The sequence below is a fragment of the Protopterus annectens genome, chromosome 1.part2 (assembly GCF_019279795.1).
Source record: "Protopterus annectens isolate FY-2018-M chromosome 1.part2, PAN1.0, whole genome shotgun sequence".
NCBI lineage: Eukaryota > Metazoa > Chordata > Ceratodontiformes > Protopteridae > Protopterus > Protopterus annectens.
This window is the reverse complement of record NC_056727.1, coordinates 937,254,696-937,269,465: the sequence shown is the minus strand read 5'-3', so window position 1 is coordinate 937,269,465 and position 14,770 is coordinate 937,254,696.

Genomic DNA, 14,770 nt, shown 5'->3' with positions numbered 1-14,770 from the left:
AAACTGTGTTAACATGTACGCATAGTAAATTGAAATTTTCTGTTATTATTCTGAGACTGTGGCAATGAAGAGAGGTCTGAAAAGGGAGCAAGGAAGAAAAAGATTGAAAAGGGTGTGTGATAATCTTTTTTTTTCTCACAGAACGAACTTCCTCATAGTCTTCTTTTTCCAACATAGGAAACGTTATTTTCATTAAAGAGATGAAGGGAAACATATATTGTAATTTTTCTGACCCAGCACATATATTACTACTTAACTGCTAATGAGTATTATGAGCAATGTGTAAAATGATGTTCTTATTTTGTAGTGAATGTTACATAGTGCAAATGTTGAGGAGGGTGTTAGGTTTTTTTCCCACTTTTGTATCTGAGTAGAAAAAGAAATAGCTCCAGGTGAGAACATTGTGGTACACTATTGGTAACTTCCATTTTGTTTTCTGTTCCTTAACCAGTGTTTGACTAATTTATGTATGCATGGCTTGACATTTTTTCCCCAATTATTCCTTTATTGAAATAGTGTTAATGACTTAGCAATGCCAAGATAAGCAGCAAGAACTGTCAGTCTTTCATTGTGTGCTGTGTTTCCTTTTTAAAGGGAATTATGGGATTGTGAAATTTATCTGATGAAGTTGATGACGAAAACGTTACTTGTACTTTTACAGCGTTAAGTGTGGGTCTTTTCACTTTGTGTTCGGTGTTTGGAACTGAATAAACTGTTGCCTATATCCAGCTCGACTGTGGTGCTTTCTACTTGGTTATAAGTTTATTTTAGCACCATTTTATCCTTTGTGGTGTTTCTTGGTGAGTTTGGCTATCTCTGAGTTGGATATGGCATCGGAAACTAATGGTAAAGGTAATGAAGTTGGAGAGCTTCGGAAGCTCATTGGGCAATTGACGCAGCTGGTGGAACTTTTAACTCCTGTTAGCGAATCCATGGGTAAGCTGTTATCGTCAATTCTGGCGTGTGGTAACCAGGAAGCGGCTAAACAACAACACGTTAAGAAAAGGACGGTCGCAGAGCGTGATCAACAAAATAGAGAGGTTGTAGAGACTGATATTGTGGACAATGATAGTTTCAATGGCTTTCCACATATTACATTGATTAACGAAGGAGAAAATCCTATGCCTGAAGTTATGAGGTGCAACAACAAATGGACTTGTTCTGGAGCAGAACCTATTTTACGGGGAGATTTTACAGGTACTGGCAGTCATCTTTCTGACATTATGAATGTTAAATTTGACTTTGCCAATAAGCGTTTAAATTCTATCAACAATGGTAGTTTTACCAATATGCTTAATGACTTGGACTTTTACTTATATAAATATAAAATGATGGAAATGGATAATGCTTATTTAAAACACTGTTTAGATTTAAAAGTTGTACCAAAAGGCTTAAGGGTTTGTAAATCCTGACTAGGATTGCTGCCTCTATACTACTGTAAAGACCTAAGCCAACCCTCTATTGGGAGCTCTCACCTTGGAAATTAAAGAAAGTATGTCCTACAATTCCTGCAACTTGTACATTTCTGTTGTTAGCCTTTAATTGTACAACCCGTAGCCAGGTCAGCCAGCAGCCTCCCATTGTTTCTTCCTAACATCTAACCAAAGTCTCCATTAGAATCCCCAGCTACCTGCCTCGTATTGTATGCTGTAAGCCCTATAAGAAGCCACGGTTCCAGTACCTACTGTTGCCTCTAGGTGGCGCCCTTCTCATAGAGATTCCCCTCTGGAAGTTATTTCTCCCCAGTAAAGCCTCTTTATCTTACCCTCTGTTACCCCCTCCATACCCTTCCACCTTAACCTTCTTTCCCTGCTACCTCTAGCATATACTTACTCCTACCTTTTGCCTTCTAACCTTCACTTATCTCTTGACTAGCTCTCCTGTATGATCTGCTCTTCTCTGATTGCTTTCATCTCATACTGTTTGCTTCTGCCCCGCTTCGCTCCTCTCCCTACCCCCTTATTCCACCCACCTCACGCACCCTCACCCTTATAGCTCTCTAACCCCTCCCCCTAAAGAATCCCACCTATCCATATCTCCAACCTCTGTTATCTATCTCCTCCCATTAATTACTAACACTCTACTTGCTTCCTCCCCCCTCCCTCCTATTCCTAACCAAACTACTGTGCCTCTTCACATCAAGTCTCTCAAACTGTCACCTTAATCTTAACCTACCTTATTATTGACAATTTCTAGTCTCCTCTAATCACCATGTCTTCCAAAACCAACAAAAAACCATCCTTGGACCCTATAATAAAACAGAACCCAGCCAAGCTATTACCCCTTTTCATTTTACCCTAGTACTCACACTACCCTACCTCCTTACCTCTTATGAAACTAATTGTAATTATAACCTTAAAACCCCTCCCAAGCAAACTGCCACTAATTTAACTACCCCAAAGTTCACATACTCAAACATTACTTTTAACTCTTCCTACCTCTTAGCCAAATATCACAGACTGTCCCATATCAAATCTAATAATCTCATGGTAAGAAAACTAAAATATTTGATAATGATTACATGTAAGCCACACTTAAACTACAATCCCTCTACCCTGGTAGATGGCGATATACATCCTAACCCAGGACCCTTTACTATTCCCTCTGAAGCTACTCCTATTATCTCAAAATCCTCCCTTCATTTACCAACCTTTGATGCTCATTCCTTACTCATAGGACACCTTAATATCAGAAGTGTAAACAACAAAGTCCCCCTTCTCCACTCTCTTCTTGACTACTACTCTTTCGACATCCTATGTTTAACAGAAACCTGGCTAAAACCCCTCACCAAGGATACAGAAATCATCCCACCAGGATATAACATCATAAGACAAGACCGCAATACCAAAGGAGGGGAATTGCTCTAATATTTAAGACTGATCTAAATATAACCCTAGCACCCTTTGCTCCCCTGAGAACACTAAAACTGAAATCCTTATATCAAAGCTACAACTAAACCCACATAAAGCCATATATATTATCAGCACCTATCTTCCTCCTGGAAATAACTCCATAATTATAGAAAATCTCCTTAGCTGGGCATCAACCACCTTTCCACAAGAAACTGTAATACTTGGAGACTTTAACCTCGACTGGTCATCAGTTAACACCACTAACCCAGTCTCTCATATTAATCTCCATGGCTTTACTCAAACTATTAATACCTCCACTAGAATTAATAAACCTAACAACAAAGAAAGTATACTAGATTGGATTCTTGTTAATAAACCACAGCTACAATACCTTACCGGCACTTTACCAGATGACATTAGTGACCACAACTTAACCTATATCATAAGAAAGAAGAATATTGCTACTAATGCCCCCACCATCCGAACATCTCGTAGCACAAAAAACTTTAACCCCATCCTATTTAACTTGGAACTGAATGCCTGCAACTGGTTACCCCTACAAAGTCTTCCACTAGAAGAAGCTGTTCAATATTTTAACAACACATTCCTATCCATCCTAGATAATCATGCTCCAAAAAGAACTGTCAGAGTCAAAACTAAACCTGCTCCCTGGCTATCTAAGGAAACAAAGCACAAAATGTTACTCAGAAACAAATCCTGGATAAAATGGAGAACTAGTAAATCTCCCTCTGACCAACAGACCTTCAGACACTTAAGGAATAGTACTAAAAAAGCTATTATCTTAGACAAAAAAAAATACTATAGCAACCTCCAATCAACTAATCATAATAATCCCCAAAAATTCTGGACAACCTTGAATAGACTTCTTCACCCTGGACAAACTACCATACCCTCTCCCTCTGGATCCGAAAAGAATTCCTCCCAGGAAACTGCCAACGCTTTCAATTCCTTCTTTACTAATACTATAAATTCTCTGGCCTCTCACCTTTCCTTTGACAACTCTAGCATCCCTGCCCAAGCAGCATCTACTCAACCTTCCTTCACGCTACAACCTATCTCTACCACCTTCATCCAAAGATGTATCCAAAAACTAAAACCATGTACCCCATCAGCTGACCAACTCCCATCTGAATACCTCCAAAAAGCAGCTAAGGCTATAGCCTATCCCATATCCATCCTTATCAATAGAACAATTAATGAAGGTATCATACCTGACATCTGGAAGATCTCACACATTATACCCCTACATAAGGGAGGTAACTCAATCGAATACTCTAATTATAGGCCTATAGCACTCTTATCTCCCATAGCTAAAATCATGGAAAAATGTGTTCACTTCCAACTAATGAACTACTTAACTAAAAATAACATTTTAACTCCCTGTCAACATGGCTTCAGGCCTTTTCACAGTACTACCACTGCTCTTCTTTCCTTTACTGACTTCATAAACACAAACCGCAATAATAACATTCTTTCCTCTGCACTCTTTATTGACCTTTCCAAAGCTTTTGACATGGTCAACCAAGCCCTCCTCATAAAAATTCTTGAATCTCTTGCTCTAGAACCTAAAGCTATCCTTTGGTTTACCTCCTACCTCACTAACAGAAAACAGGCAGTCCTCTGGGAAAACAAACTCTCCTCTCTCCTTCCTATCTCTCTTGGTGTCCCACAAGGCTCCATTCTTGGGCCTCTCCTTTTCTCCCTTTTTATAAATGACCTACAATCAGCCATCCCTCAAGCTACTTGTATTCAATACGCTGATGATTCCACTCTCATTTGCTCAGCTAAAACATTCCTGAGCTACAAACTATTACTCAAAATGTATTCCACACAGTAGAAGCTTGGTTCCTAAAACGCTGCCTACTCTTAAATGCTAAAAACTAAACTCCTCCTCTTTAAACCAACTACTAGATCCCCACTTTAGATTTCTCTATCTCATCTATTAATGGTACCCTCATATCAGCTGACCCCACTACCAAACTGCTAGGTGTCATGATTGACAACAATCTTACCTATGATTGTCACATCAATAACACAATTAAAACTGTAAACAGAAAAATGGGCTCCCTATACAGAATTAGAACATTCTTAACCCCTGCAGCCAAAGCTACTCTTGCCCACTCTCACCTTATTTCAACCCTTTTCTACGCCTCACCAATTTACACTAACCTGAAGAAAAATAATCTCTCAAAATTGGCTAACACATACAATAGTATTACTAGATTTGTGACTGGTAATCAATTTACAACACACCACTGCTTGAACCTTCAACAACTTCACTGGCTTGAATTAGAAAATATGTTGCTTCTTTCCCAACTCTCCTTTGTCCATAGAGCTCTGTACCAACCTAATAACACTCCTGCACTCTCCAAACTTTTGACCCCCTACTCTAACCTGAACTCACTTCGTTCCTCCAGTAAACTACTAGTAACTTTAACTAAAGCCAACAACCTTGCTGGTGACTCCCTCTTCTCTAACGCCCTTGGCAAACACTGGAATCAACTTCCTACTGAACTTACTTCTATTCCAACTCCTATTCTGTTCAAACAAAAACTCAGAAGCTACCTTAAAAATCAATGGCTATGTCCCTGCTGTAACCCCGACTAACTCTCCCTATAACCACCTCTACTCCTCCCTCTCCCTCTCCTTCCTCCTCCTTTCCTTCTACTATCTGTATGACCATCTATTGACAAGCTTTAACTCTCTATTATCCTTTTCCTCCTTTAAGATTGTTTTATCCTTACTGCAAGTATAAATTTTTTTATCTACTCACTCTTTCTGTAGTTTTCTTGTCTCTCTTTTACTCTTCAGATAACCTTCCTATAAATTATCTTGAAATAATTTTTTAACTGTATTTTTATGGTGTGAATTTGAGGTATCCACTCATGCTATGTTATGTGAATAATAAATCCCATGATGTCTTCCTGTATATTTGCATATTCCCCCTCCTTTCCTCTTTCTTTCCAAGTTTATTGTTTGCTTATTTTTATATTGCATATTCCCCCTCCTTTCCTCTTTCTTTCCAAGTTTATTGTTTGTTTATTTTTTGTAAATTACGTAACTGTGTTTTATACATATGTGGAGCTTTTCTCCCCGGGCCTCTACTGAAAATGGAAATATATCCAGTTAGACTAGCCCGGTTAACAAATGTAAAATAAAATAAATAAAAATAAAATAAAATAAATACCCGAACAATGTGGTTGAAGGGACTGAATTTTGTGAGGATTTACTGAATGCATTTGATCAGTGTGGTTTTGAAATAATGAGAGCTATAATTAAAAATAACACATGTGAAATGGAGAAATTATATGATAAAATTGATAAAATAAATCATGGTGTTACAAATGATTTATTGTTTAAGGTAGAGGAAGAGAGGGCAAAGTATAACAAATTGATTAAAAATTTGGAATCAAAATGTGGGGAGGTACAGAAAAGGAAATTAGGAAAGATTCAGAGAGACACTAAAGAATATAAGAACAAAACCCACTACCCCAAGCCAAAATCTTGGACTAGGAGATGGAAGGGTTATAGTGAAAATGAATTTCAGGAAGGAACAACACATATGGATGTGTACCCCATAGAAAATGATTCTAGTTTTTCTGATTTTCCTCCGCTCAGGAGGTCAGAAAGACTTATGGACAAAGAACCGGTAGTATATAATACAAAAAACTACAGGGGGAGGGGTTGGAGACCCCTGTAACGAGATGGAATTAGTAAATTATATTACACAGGATGGTAATAGATGGACATGTCAGGATTTTAGTATATATAATTATAGTAATGTTGCTGTTAACAAAACTTTGTTTGAATTGTTATCAAAAGGATTTGGTTTTATACCTAGGCAAAGAACTAATATTTTTAAACTGTTAATTGATGTGAAATTATTCTTAAGAAAGAAAAATTTTGAACTTTTATTCAATGGAAAGGTAACTAAATCCAAAGAAAATAGCTTGGTACGTAGTAGTACATTCAATCCACCACTGCACCCCCAATTGAGGAATTTTGAACTAAAACTTGAAAATGAATTAAGGACTGGTTTGAAAAACAATTTGTACACCCTAACTTAACATCTTCTGAACAGGAAGTGTTAAATGTTTTAATAAACAACAAAAATTTAAGGGTGATGAAACCGGACAAGGGTGGGGGTGTAGTATTTATGGATTGTATTCAATATGAAGGTAAAATGATGGAGATTTTGAGTGACACTGAAAAATATTCTAGAACATCAATTAATAAAATTAACATTGCATATAGGAAAATACAGTTAGTATTATATGACTTATTAATTGAAGGATCTATAGATATGCAAACATATAAATATTTGCTTGTTGAAAAACCAAAAGTCCCTTCTATATTTGAAATTCCTAAGGTGCATAAAAATAGTAATGATCCACCACTTAGAGCCATTGTTTCGGCTAATGGTTCAGTGACTGCACCTTTAGCTAAGTATATAGTTACTAAGGTGAAGGGGTTGGTGTTGAACAACCCTAACATATTACAAGATTCATGGGACTTCCTTAGGAGACTAAATCCCTCTTTATACAGTGAAAAGTTGTCCTTTGGCACTTTAGATGTAGTGGACCTATTCACTAGCATACCACATGACGTTGGTATGGAATGGTTTGAGGAGATGTTAATTGGTTTTAAAGAGATTACCTCAAGTGAGTTCAGAACAATATTGACCCTGATGGAAATAGTGTTGAAAAATAATTTTATTTTCTTTCAAGGAGAGTACTTCAAGCAAGAGAAAGGAGTGGCCATGGGGGCACATTGTGCCCCCACTTATGCTAACATCATTATGGCCTATTGGGAGAACAATTTTCTCCTGACTTCTCCTTTTAGTGAGTATTGGACCTTGTACGGAAGGTTTCTTGACGATTTATGTTTTTTGTGGACAGGAAATCTAGACAATTTTATGAAATTTGTTGAATATTTGAATGGAACAACTAATTTGTTGGATTTCACCCACAAATATGACACACAGGAACTAATATATTTAGATGTCAATATCAAGAAAGATAATGGAAATTTTGTATCTAAAATACACAGAAAAGAAACATTCTCTAATTCTTATCTACACTTCACTAGTTCACATCCTTTGTATCAGAAGAAGGGAGTGTTGAAAGGCCAGTTGGTTCGGATGAGTAGAATGACTTCAGTAGATGACATTTTTACAAATGAATGTATTAAATTAAAGGAGTTATTCATGAACAGGGATATCCTAGTAATTTATTTGATGCATTATTGAATGAAGTACTGAGTGAAAGAAAGGGCAGATTTGCTCCTATTATAGGAAAAACATCTCCTTTTATAGAAACAGGTGACACTCCAGTAGATAATTCTAATAAGGATTATAATATGGGATTTGTTATGAATTATGACGGACAGTCAAGTGTAGTAAGAAAGGTTATGGATAGAGAATGGAATAATTTTTCTAAGATATCAGATTTAAAACATATTTTTGAAAAACCATTAATGTACATATATCGTAGAGGGAACACTATTAAGAACATGCTGGACAAAGGCACCCATAATATTAACTATGACAAAACAACAAGAACTAGAAAAGGTCTATATAAATGTGGTTGTTGTAACTATTGTTCATATTTAAAAACTGGAGATTCCATTTTTTACAAGCAAGGAAAAGGAAATTAAGTTTGGATATTTATGTTAACTGTAATACAAAAGGCATAATATACCTAGCTATGTGTAAAGAATGCGATTCGTACTATGTGGGTAAAAGTGAAAGAAAATTAAAACAAAGAATATATGAACATATGTATGATATCAGAAATAAATGTGAAAATAATGCACTTTACAAACATAGCATGGTATGTAAAACATCAGTATTTCAATTTTTTGTGTTGGAAGTAGTTCATGTGGATCCCAGGGGAGGTATGTGGGAGACACTAGTAGAATATAGGGAACTATACTGGCAGCTATCATTAGAAGCCAGTAGACCTCCGGGTCTTAATGACATGATATCTTTAGCTCCAGTTTTAAAATTGAGATCAGCCAAGCTTTAAATTTATAGAAAAAACTGCTATCATTAAGAACATAAATTATAAAAAGTTTTATTTGACTTGTGATGTTATGTGTGATTTGGGCCACATGAGGGAGCCAAAGACAACAACATAAATTTATTCTGTATATACCTTTTGTATTTTTAAATGAATTTTATAGTTTAAATAAATTTTATTTAAATGTAAGTTATTTATGACAATTTAAAAAAAGTTTTTAAAATCAATTTTAAGAATATGATGTGTTTTTTAATATATGAAAGTGATTATCAACTTAAAGTAAAATGGATTTTAAAATAACACTGACATGACCATATAAGGACAGTTTTTAATGACATCCTGTTGTTTACATTAATTGATTAATTGATTTATTTGGTTTAATTGTAATTAGTGTGTCTATATAAAGGGAATTATGGGATTGTGAAATTTATCTGATGAAGTTGATGACGAAAACGTTACTTGTACTTTTACAGCGTTAAGTGTGGGTCTTTTCACTTTGTGTTCGGTGTTTGGAACTGAATAAACTGTTGCCTATATCCAGCTCGACTGTGGTGCTTTCTACTTGGTTATAAGTTTATTTTAGCACCATTTTATCCTTTGTGGTGTTTAAAATGATGTTCTTATTTTGTAGTGAATGTTACATAGTGCAAATGTTGAGGGGGGTGTTAGTTTTTTTTCCCACTTTTGTATCTGAGTAGAAAAAGAAATAGCTCCAGGTGAGAACATTGTGGTACACTATTGGTAACTTCCATTTTGTTTTCTGTTCCTTAACCAGTGTTTGACTAATTTATGTATGCATGGCTTGACATTTTTTCCCCAATTATTCCCTTATTGAAATAGTGTTAATGACTTAGCAATGCCAAGATAAGCAGCATGCACTCTCAGTCTTTCATTGTGTGCTGTGTTTCCTTTTTAAAGAATACCTGAACATTCATAAGGCAAGATCTTCCCTTAACAAACCCATATCTAACAGAAGCCTGTCTCCTGTATCATTTAGAACTCTGTAACACACCAAACACTTTATTGCAAAGCTTTCGGGTCTACACCCTTCATCAGTACAAATTAACTACATTCATTCAATATTTAAATAGGAGATACAATTAGATCACATGCTTCAGCCCACCTATCACTCTAACCAACAATCAAGTCTTAAGAAAACCATCAGAATAAAAATATATAATAATAAATATATTTACTAATATATAAAAAAAAACAAGAGTATTACAAATACATAAAACCATCACTTTTCTAAAATGGTTGCTTTTTGATATGGGATGGTTCACTTATGGAATTAGATGATTATGTGCAATATCTAAATGCATCCACTGAATTCCTAAAGTTTAAAATGGAGGCATCAAATCATGATATAAATTATTTAGATGTACATTTATTTAAGAATGGAGATAGATTAGAGTCTATGGTGTATAGGAAGGAAGTGGATGCTTTGAGGTATATAAACAGGGGTAGCATCCATGCCCCACATACCTTTAAAGGAATAGTGAAGGCACAGTTAATAAGAATGAGTAAATTAAATACGGTTGAGAGTATTTTTATAGAATAGGCTAGAAGTATGTCTCAAGAATTTCAGAAAAGTGGTTATTCAAGACGAGTTGTAGAGATGGTTTATGAAGAGGTGCTAAAAGAAAGGGGAGATAAGTATAAACCAATTTTGACGGGGGATTGAGGAAGAGTGAAAGAGATATGCATAAGGATGGTAAAATAGTTAGATATCTCACTACATACAATTTAAACACACATAATGTATGTAAAATAATAGAAAAAAATTGGCTTATTCTATTGGCTTTGCCTGAGGTAAGATCTATAATGGGAGACAGGCCAAGTTATGCATATAGAAATTCAGAAACATTAAAACAAAAACTTTGCTATAAGGATTTTAAAATAAAAGCTAAAAATGTGGGGAGGGAAATAGGAACAAGGAAATGCTATAATTGTTCCTGTTGTAATGATTTATATGAGGGTGATGGTTTATTTATGCACCCCATAAATGGAGAAGTTTTTGTTCCAAAAGCTCTGACAACTGGTAATGTAACACAAGTGGTATATTTGGCTACTTGTACATCATGTGTATCATTTTATGTGAGTTAAACCACTAGGTAGTTGAAGGAGAGGATTGTAGAAGATAAATCAGATATAAGAAGGAAAATAATAACAAACATGTTAAGTAAGCATATTATGGATAAGGGTGAAGAACATAAGTTTAAGTTTAGGGTATTAAATGTAGTAGAAATGAGTATAAGGAAAGGTGATATGAATAATCTGCTGGAGCTAAAAGAGTTTGAATGGATTATTAGGTTACAGGCTGATGTGAGTCCTGGTCTATAGTTTAAAACCAGTATTAATGAAAAAGCAAAGAGAAAAACTATAAGCTTGTTTTGGAAGTGTATATATATATATATATATATATATATATATATATATATATATATATATGTGTGTGTGTGTGTGTGTGTGTGTGTGTGTGTGTGTGTGTGTGTGTGTATGTTTGTGTGTGTGTGTGTGTGTGTGTGTGTGTGTGTGTGTGTGTGTGTGTGTGTGTGTGTGTGTGCATGTGTATGTGTGTATATATGTGTGTGTGTATATATGTGTATATATATATATATATATATATATATATATATATATATATATATGTATGTATGTATTTTAAACAAATATGCTGTTTTAGAAAAGTGAAGAATATATTCATATGGTTTTATGTATTTGTAATACTCGTTTTTTTATATATTAGTAAATATATTTATTATTATATATTTTTATTCTGATGGTTTTCTTAAGACTTGATTGTTGGTTAGAGTGGTAGGTGGGCTGAAGCATATGATCTAATTGTATCTCCTATTTAAATATTGAATGAATGTAGTTAATTTGTACTGATGAAGGGTGTAGACCCGAAAGCTTTGCAATAAAGTGTTTGGTGTGTTACATAGTTGTTGTTGGGCATTACTGAACAGTGACACCATTGTTATTTACCCTGTATCATTTAGGTCAGCTCTGCTTTGTCCCTTGCCTTTATTTTATAGGTCTACAATTATTTGTTTCTAAAGAGATGCCTCCTTGGGAATTAGTACCATGATAGCCTACTACCATAGGTCAGGGATATGACCACATGTAAATATTTTGCCTAATATGATTGACACGGTTTAGTTACGTTGCACATAATATAGCAGGCCATGGAAATAATACATAAACATTAAAATCATGTCTTTATCAATATATAAAACTACTCTTGTTCTGTACTGTGTTGCAGAATAATCAAATATCTCTTTCTGCAATCTAGTTTTTATTATTTGAGAGGTAATATAGTCAAAATATACAACAAACAATCAAAAAATAATCTGGCAAACCAACACAACCCGGAATTGGAATTTGGTGAAGGATTATATTGGTGTTGCAGCAGAGAGTTTTGGGGCACTCGAGTTTGTTTATAAAAGAGGTAGGGACATAAAAATATTGTTGAGAGACCAAATTATGATAATTATCAATATGTCATGGTGCAATGTGGATCTTGCCCTCGTTGTAGATACATTTATGAGAGTAAAAAATATTACAATCCAATCCTACCTGAAGGTCATTAAGAACAATGTTAAATGTAATTGTAAGAGTTCTAGTGTGGTCTATATGTTCTTATGTATGTCTTGTGAAAGACTGAGAGACAACTAAGAGTCACAATTTATAGGTTCAGAGGTTTATAGGTTGGTACTAGGCTATCATCCCTAGGGCCTATACAAACCTAGCCATAACAATTCCCTGGATATTTCTTCCCACAATATTTACTTCCCTGGACCCCTGTCTAGCAGGGCGACTGAAGTGATCCCCGGGGTGAATTTCCTATCTCCCATCCAATTGTCAAGGTTCCTTTTGTAGAGGGCCAAGGAGACGCTCTCCTTGACATGTATGGGCAGTCTGTTCCAGAGTATGGAGAGTCTCTGGGTCAGGAACCTATCTTTCCAGCACGTTTTGTTCATTGTGATGACATGGTTTAGATCCCTGGAGTGTGTGGCTCTGAAGGATTGGAATTTCTTTAAGTGGAGCATGTCCAACAGCTCAGGGTTTCACATGGCCTTGTATGTTAAGCAGAGATTGCCTCTGAGAAGACGATATGCCACAGAGTATAGCTGCAGTTTTTTTAGACGGTCAACATAGGGCATCTGCTTTAGGCCTGTGATTATTTTAATGAGGTATTTCTGCGGCCTTTCCAGCTGTTGCAGATGTCTTGTGAGGTACATACCAAACGGGGCATTGTACTCTATAATGGGTCTAATGAGGGATGAGTACAGTGGGGCAATGACCTCCTTTTTTCTGGATGAAAAGCCCTTAGTGATGAAGTGTGCCACATAGAAGGATTTCCTGACTGTTGTGGCGATATGGTTATCGAAGGTGAGACCACTGTCCACTTGTGTCCCTAAGTCTCTCATCACACTTTCGGTGTTTATTGTACTGCCACCTATGTGGTAATTCATGGGTACATGGTTTTTCCCAAAGGGGATAACTGTACATTTCTTGGCATTAAGCTTGAGTCCATGGCTCTGGCACAAAGCATCTGTTTCTGTAAGGCCCTTTTGTAGAATATCCACATCATTTGGGGATTCAGTAATGGCTCCCAGTTTGCAGTCATCTGCAGACTTTGTTAGCCAGAGTCCCTTAGTGTTGGCCTGTACTTCAGAGAAGTAGATGCCAAGCAAGAGCGACCCCAGGACTGAACCCTGAGGTACTCCACTTGTCACTTGTCTGGAGCTGGATTTGGATTCGGCTACTTTTACAGTCTGGGTTCTGTCAGTAAGCCAGTTGGTAACCCGTCAAGTGATGTAGGGATTTATGCCCAGCTTAGTAAGTTTATCTATGATTTCAGAGTGGGGGATGGTGTTGAAGGCCTTGGCGAGGTCCAGATAGGCTGTGTGGACCACCTTACCCTTATCCACAGCTCTGAAGACTGATTCAAAGAAGTCAATCAGGTTCAGGAGACATGATCGGCCCTTCACGAACCCAAACTGGGTGGGGTTCAATGTTTGAAGGTTGCCAATGTTTTTTTTTATAAGTTCCATGATAATGCATTCCATGCCCTTGCAGATCAGACTCATCAGACTGATGGGATGGTAGTTCCTGAGATCCAAGGTGGATCACCCCTTGTGGAGTGGGATAACTGTAGCTGTGCGCCACTCAGTTGGCACAAAGCTTGAGGTGAGGCTATGATTAAACATGACACTTAGGTGAGGTGTAGTTAATTTTGTAGTTCATGTAGTACACAGCCTGGGATGTCATCTGGTCCCATGGATGCTGTATTCTTAGCTTTGGAAAGTGTGGTTTCTACCTGTGTGGCTATGATTACCGGAATTTCGCAATCTTTTGGTATTGAGATGGGCCCTTTAGATAGTGAGGGGGAGGTGAAGTTAGCACTAAATCGATCTGCCAGGATATTGGCAATATATTTGGGATCAGTATATTTAATGCCATTCTGTTGTAGCTCAGAGCATATCTGAGCATTGCCATTTAGATTCTTGACATAACTATGGAATGCCTTGTGGTTGTCTTTGGAATCTTTGGCAATTTTATTTTCGTAACTAGCTTTGGAGGATTTTATGAGGGATCTCAGATTCTTACTGAGGCTGGTAAGGGAGTTTTTTGCATCCTGGGATTTTCCTCTTTTCTGCAACAGTTTCTTTCTTCAGTTGTATAGTTTTTTATAGGTTCATAGGTTCATAGGTTCATACGCTATCTGCCCTAGGGCATTTATAAGCCTAGTCAGAGTGTGTTTGGCTTTCGCCACCCATTTTAAAATAATTTTGCTATGCCCTTTTCTGAGGTTAGTATACTGTGCCTATGTCTAACAGTGACACAGAAGTGATACCCGGGGTAAACCTA